This window comes from Lonchura striata, chromosome 5, assembly GCF_050655825.1.
Source record: "Lonchura striata isolate lonStrDom1 chromosome 5, ASM5065582v1, whole genome shotgun sequence".
Lineage (NCBI taxonomy): Eukaryota > Metazoa > Chordata > Aves > Passeriformes > Estrildidae > Lonchura > Lonchura striata.
The window spans coordinates 53975583-53982336 of NC_140707.1; positions in this window are offsets into that span (position 1 = coordinate 53975583).

Sequence of the window (6754 nt, forward strand, 5' to 3'; positions counted from 1 at the left end):
AAGAACATCTTTGTAAACCAAGACATTTGCAGTGTTTCAATGTGACCTCCCATTCCCTCTCGTTATCTTCCACTTATTAACCCTGATCTAACTGTTATTGATAGCTCTATTATTCTGCTTGGGACACCAGTGACAGTCTCACTGACCTTGCCCTGGGTGATCAGAAACTCATTTAATGCTCATCATACTCTTTGCTGAAATATACTGAGGGAAAAGTAAATTCAGCATGAGAAGCAGGCATGTGTTTTTACAAGGATTTCTTGTGATGCTATTAATTATCTCAAGAGGTGGTTTTCTCCATAAGAGAATAAGAATTGCTAGTCCTTAATACACTTGCTACATAGTGTTAATTGTGGGAAAATAGCCCAGGAAAGCACAACTAAATGAAAAACTAACAGTTCAAGATTTTACGTGCTTTCATGAGTCTCTCTTACCTACCTCTTGGGCAGTATCATTAGCTGCTTCCTGAACACACAGTGTCACAGAGAATAAAATCTCACTTCAGACTCTCATATTTGTGTAGTTGATTTATTGGCTGTTCTATGAAATATATGTAATCACAAGTATTGCCCACTGTCAGGACCAGATTATGAGCACTTCATGAAAATGGAGAAAAATTGAAACTCCTAGAAAAAAAATAAATGAGGATTGTGTCTGGCTGGCTCTTCCCTGAAGACTGGAATTTTGTGATACTGTGGTTTGGTATTAAGGCTTCGGCTTTTCCACATGAAGGTGCAGGACTAAGAAATGAGTAAGTTTCTATTTATTTATTCAATCTTATATAGCTATATTTGTTTATAACAAAGCTATAATATATCTCTTTTTTTGTGATGGAAATGGTTAAAATTTTCATTTTCTATAGTAATGATTTCCTTCTTTTATATCTTTCAGTTTCAGCAATGGAAATAGCCTGTTGATTAATCACTGGTTTTAATTCCTCGTTTTGGTGCACTTGCATGTAACTCTACTGCTTGCATCATACATACTATGCAGGAATATTTAATTGCTTTAAAATAAGGTCATTGATGGAAATAAAACAGTTGTGCTTTCCATCTGCTCACACAAGCGGTCATGTGAGTGCTTTGGTTTTAGAAAAATACTGTTTTGAAAATCTAGTAAATCTAGTTTCACCATCAAACTAGATCTTTTAGTCTTAATGGAGATAATTCTGTTGGCATGCTTGCTAATGGGATGAGAAGGCTGAGACTTTGAAAATTCTGGGCTAAATTGCCGACACATGAAAAACCACACATAAGTTCTTTGTTTCAGTAGTACATCATGTTATCGCTCCTAGTGTCAGCAGGAAACTTACAAAATATCTGTTTTATAGATAATAGCCTTCTGTAGCACAGGAGGCTGCTAAATAGTATTTGGTTAAAATGAGAGGACATTGTTTTTTCAAAAAGGATGTCCAAATAATCTATCAAAAATGTGTAGCTGTCATAGTGGAAACCTCAGATGCTTATTCCTTCTGGATGTTGAAATAAGATCGTACAAGATGGATCAGCATTGGAAACAGTCCTGTGATCACTAGGAAAGTGCTCTTTAATGGATTTCTGATTTCTTTTTTTAATTTTTATTTTTATTTGCCTTCATGTTTCATGCCATTGGCTTCTGATGCTCAATTTCGTTCTCATGTTTGTATATCTTCAATAGTTTCAAGTTGTAACAGCTTAGCAGCTACTGAATAACTGAAGGTAAAAAAGTCAAAACATATTCTTCTTAGCAATAGCATTTCTTTCAGGGATTCCTGTATTAGAGACTGATCAGAGGCAGAAATAGCCAAATCTCCATGCAACTGTAATTATGTGGATAAAATGTAACAGCCAGGCAGAGCTCGATAGGTACCTGTCCCTGTTTATGTTGGGGCTGAATTTGTCCTTGAAAAGTCTACCAACAAGTGAGTGAGAAAAGGATGGTTAGGCCACAAGCAGGGATCAATATGTCTTGTTATGAATTATGTGTTTACCCTTTGGAAACATTGAAAACATATGGTGTCCTGTAGGTGTTAAATTCAATTGTCCAAATGTTACAGTAGGAAAGAAAATCATTGTATCACAGACCTTTCAGATAATTGAACCCAACTGCTAACCCACCACTGTGAAGTCCAGCACTAAACCTGTAGTGCTTAAGGACATGATTTAATGTTGGACTCAGGGACTGTTCAGATCTGTACTGCTTAGAATATTTTCTGGTCTCCTTGCTATTCCTCCAACTCAGTTGTCTGGAGTGTTTCAGCCTGCCCTCTGGTGCCACAAAAATGTGAATTCTGAGTGTGTTCTTTTTGGACTTGAATCTCTGTGGTACCAGTGTAAGTGAAGATAGGGTCACTGATCTTAGTGAAAGATCACACATAAGTAGTAGAAATGCATGGGATCAATCATGCTGGGTGAATCTTCTACTGAGAATGTAGCATTAGTTCTACCTTCAAAAGTACTGCAAAGTTCACCTTCTGTAGAAGCAGTTTGGCTGATATGTCATTATTGTAGATTCTGACAATACAAAAGAAGGGTGATCACAAAAAAAAAAAAAATCTACATCTGTCCATGCTTGTATATTTAAGGTGTTTGTTTAAAATCAAAGTGTGATTCAAGAACTGAATTTGAAACGAAAATGTTTCTCAAACATGTCTATTGTCTGAGTTGCACTGCAATGAATCTTCCATTGCTTTGACTGACCATTATAATAATTACCCAAGGAACTGATTTTACTGTGTCTCTATCTGAGGATCAAGATATATATTTACTTTGCCTGTGTGCACCATAAATTTGGAATGTTCCTGTGGTGAATCTATGAGACTGCTCTGAATGCAATGAAATAGCTTAATGAATGCCAAAATAATTTCATTTCCATTGCTGAATCTCAGACAGAATTAGATTTCAGAACCCAAGCTATTCGACTTTGACCATTTAAGGACATAACCTAGATGTAGAGGAGAAGGATGAAGAAAAGCAAATAAGAGAAAAAACATTCTCAGAGAAAATATTAGGAGTCGCCTGTAACTGCTGAAAATGGCTCATTTTTTTAAGAAGGTAAAATGTTGACATATTTGTTTTTTTCGATTCTTCAGTGGTTTTATCTTTCAGGAATCATGGATGTATTGGGAACTTAATGCCATCTTATTAATTAGTATGACTAGAGGAAAAAGGAGCAGAATCAAAATCTCTCCAAGCATATCACTGAAAGATTACAGAGACTGTGGTGAATGAACACATGGAAATGCCCCTATCAGATATATTCTGGTGCAGGTGTAGTCTAAACGCTCCTGTTTGACAACCCACAAGTGTGGACTTGTGAACAAGGCAGAGACTCAGCAGAAGGAACTCCAAGATGATGGAAAATTGTCTTTAGAACTTGGGCCTTTGGAAATTTCAAGTTGCTAAAATATGTTCTTACTGAGAATGAGGGCTTCAGTTTTTCCAAGACCTATTAATTAAATGACAAGTTTTTGTAAGGTCCATAAAGACCGACTCTGTAATTGCAAATTAAATTCCTCAGCTTCCCTTCCAAACTCCAATTCCCAATTCAAAGCAGGAAGGCAATACATTACAGCCACAAAAATATCTTAATACAACTAAATATTTTTGCTTATATTCTCAGAAACAGGCTTTGGTTAACTTTTCATGTGTTGCACAGCACTAATGGTGGTCAGCCTGGCAGATACCTGGCATTCAGACTTCATTTCAGGCCATGTAAGTGGCATGTCATTGTAGCCTCTGGGACTGCCAAACAGTTTTCATTATAATGACAGGCAAAACTCTCAACTTGGCTGATAGTGGATGCAGTTTATACAGTGCAGCCAGTTGTTTCAGGAAAGAATTGTAGGTGTCCATTTGTTCACAGAAAGGCTGTGAGTCATTTTCCCCACTCAGGCCTTATTCCATGAGAACAGCTGGAGTTTTGTCTGAAAAAGGATTGCATTATTAAGTTGACAGCATGGGAATAGGAGGTGATTTTTATCAATAGAAGTTCTACAATCTGCAGAATCACAATCCAGTCATTTAAGTGACCTGTCATTGTGAAAATCTTTGCTAAATATTTTTTGAGTTAAAATTTCATTAAAAGATGAAGGATCCATGTCTTCTCAGGCGAGTTTTTAGGAAGGACATTGTAGATAAGATGTATTCATAGTTTTGTTTAGCCAGGAAGGATCATTCTCTCTAGCCCTGCGTATATCATGGGCCAGTTAGGCTCACGTGGGTTTTCTAGTATTGAATTTAGTACTTTGTGCTGGAGTGAAATTTATTAACTCAAAAAAATATTCATGAAAAAATTGGCAACCTGCTACTTCTTATTTTGTCTGAGTTAGACTGAAAGAATCTTATGGCTAAAAGTACCATCTTCCTATGGGAATCTGTGTGAAACAATCATATTGCTCTTAGTACTCTAATGATAACATCATTAATATGTTAACATCATTTTAAAATTGCACAAAATACTCTTTTATAGTACTTCTGTGTCTTTATTTTCTCAGGAAAATATTTTTTTTCCAAATGATTGTCAAAGAGAGGACAAGTATTTTTGCATGAACAAGTAAATAAATACTTCACCTGTATATAGAGAAAGAAATACACAATATTTCAGAAATGTTTAAGTCTGTATTACACTTAGTGATTCAGTGGGGGAGAAAAATCACTGAAGTCTGTACACCCTAAAGGGCAGCTGGAACTGCAAGTGTACATTCCTTCTGTGTAACAGCAAACTTGGCAAACTATTTTGAGTGCCTTGCACTTGAAGATACTGAGAGTGATTTACCAATACTATTGAGTAGGACTTGTAGCACTGTGTTGACAAAGATAAAGTAGTCCCCTTTTTCTGCAGAGGTGAAAAGAGACACACTAAGTGACATTAGAGAATTAACATGAGTCTAAGGAAAAACTGAACCCAGAAGCCCAAAAGCTCAGTTTCTTGGGTTCTCTGGTTGATGCCCAGAAAGAATTAGCTGGTCGTGGGTTTAAAAAACTCTACTTTGACATTTTTCTTGGAAAAACCATAGACTAATTTAGTGTTGAAAAAAACCTTAAGATCATTGAATACAGCTGTAAACTTAGAAAATGTTGCTTTGTGTTAAATATAGAATTATCATACCAGTTCTAAAAATTCATATAAGTGAAAAGAGATGCAAAAGTTCTACAGTTGTGTTCAGTGTAATTTCAAGTTTAAATCCCTATTACTTTTCTTACCTCAAGTCTGCTCTTGGCTGTAGATGTAATTGGTCATTAATGCATAACACACTGCTGTTAGGCAGAAAGGTAATACATCTCATGTTAGCTTCTTTATTTAAAAGATATAAAATACTTCAAGTAAGATAAAAATGAAGTGTTTAAAAATCCCTCATGGTGAATCACTGATCACTGCCATACTTTCTCCATTTCCAAGCTTGAAGGATATTATTTGCTTTTTAAAGAATTCAAAGATTTCATCTGTGATGAGATAATCACCTTATGCTTTGAAATTAAATGTGGTACAGCAGAAGTTCCATCACATCTGGAAAGTACTGAGGTGCCAAGAGAGACCAGTAATTAGAATTCATGCACACAACAGGGTGTCAAATAAGAGAGGAGTAGCAGCTGATGAGAAAAATGGTGATTTAAGAAAATAGCCAGATTAACTGAATTGTTGATGCAATGAGAGGTATCAACAAAGCACAAAAGTATAGTGATCTGATCAGGTGTAGCAGGGATGTGCATGTCACAGAGAATTTACATCGATGCAAACAAGCTCTTCTACTGTAATCAAATAAATGCTCAAAAGGTTCAAGTAGAGTTAAATGTATTTTAAAAATAGATTCTTCAGTAGGTTTTCCCAAAACATCCTGTATGCTGGTAAATCCATGCAAGTCACATAGTCACATTTATTATTTGCATTTTGGAGACAAAGAAATTGAAATAAAATGTAAAATTATAAATCCCAGATTTCAAGAGAAGTTCTGAGGTAGAATTTAAGTTCTTATCCAATGTATCTTCTAATATGTATATGAAGAGTGGAATTATTTCTTTTCCCCAAGAATCAGCAATTGAAAAATATAAACAAACAAACAAAAAATAAAGTATGAATTGATTCTCAAAGGATTAATCTGCTGTCAGAATTTAAATCCTACTTGATGTAGTTACCTGGAGTTATCAGAGACTTCTATGATACATTTTAGCACAAATTCAAATTAACTTAGTCTAAGAAATATGCAATTACAAACAGCTAACTTTAAGCTGATTTAAAATATATTTGGGGCATAGTTTGTGTATATGAAGGCGAGAAGCACCCTGTGGCTTTGAGTTCACCAGGCTTCTCTGCCTTTGTGAACAGGATTGCCATCATGGTAGAATGAGGGATGCTTTGTTTCACTGGGAGCCTTATTTTGGAGAGTTTTTTGAAGGTGAATGTATTCTGGAAATTATTAGGCTTATGGCAAAGACTCCCAGTATGAGTCTTGCTCCATATCTCCTTCATATTCAAAGCTAGGATGAGACAGCTGAGCTGCATTATCCCAGTGCTTTATGAAGCTACTTATGGAGCATGGATCCAAACAAAAGAGCAAATGGTACAAGGAACTGGGCTCGTTCATGATACCAGTTTTCCTATTGAAAAAAATGGTTGCAATTGAACCAAGTTTTTAATACAAATATAACAATTTCCGAGAACTAATGAGTGTTGTGGTTTTTTTTTAAGCAGGAATTGTGCAAATGGCAACTTTAATACACCAGGCATGATTTTAATTAAAAAGTATCTGTAATTTTGTTTCAGTGGAAAAATCAGC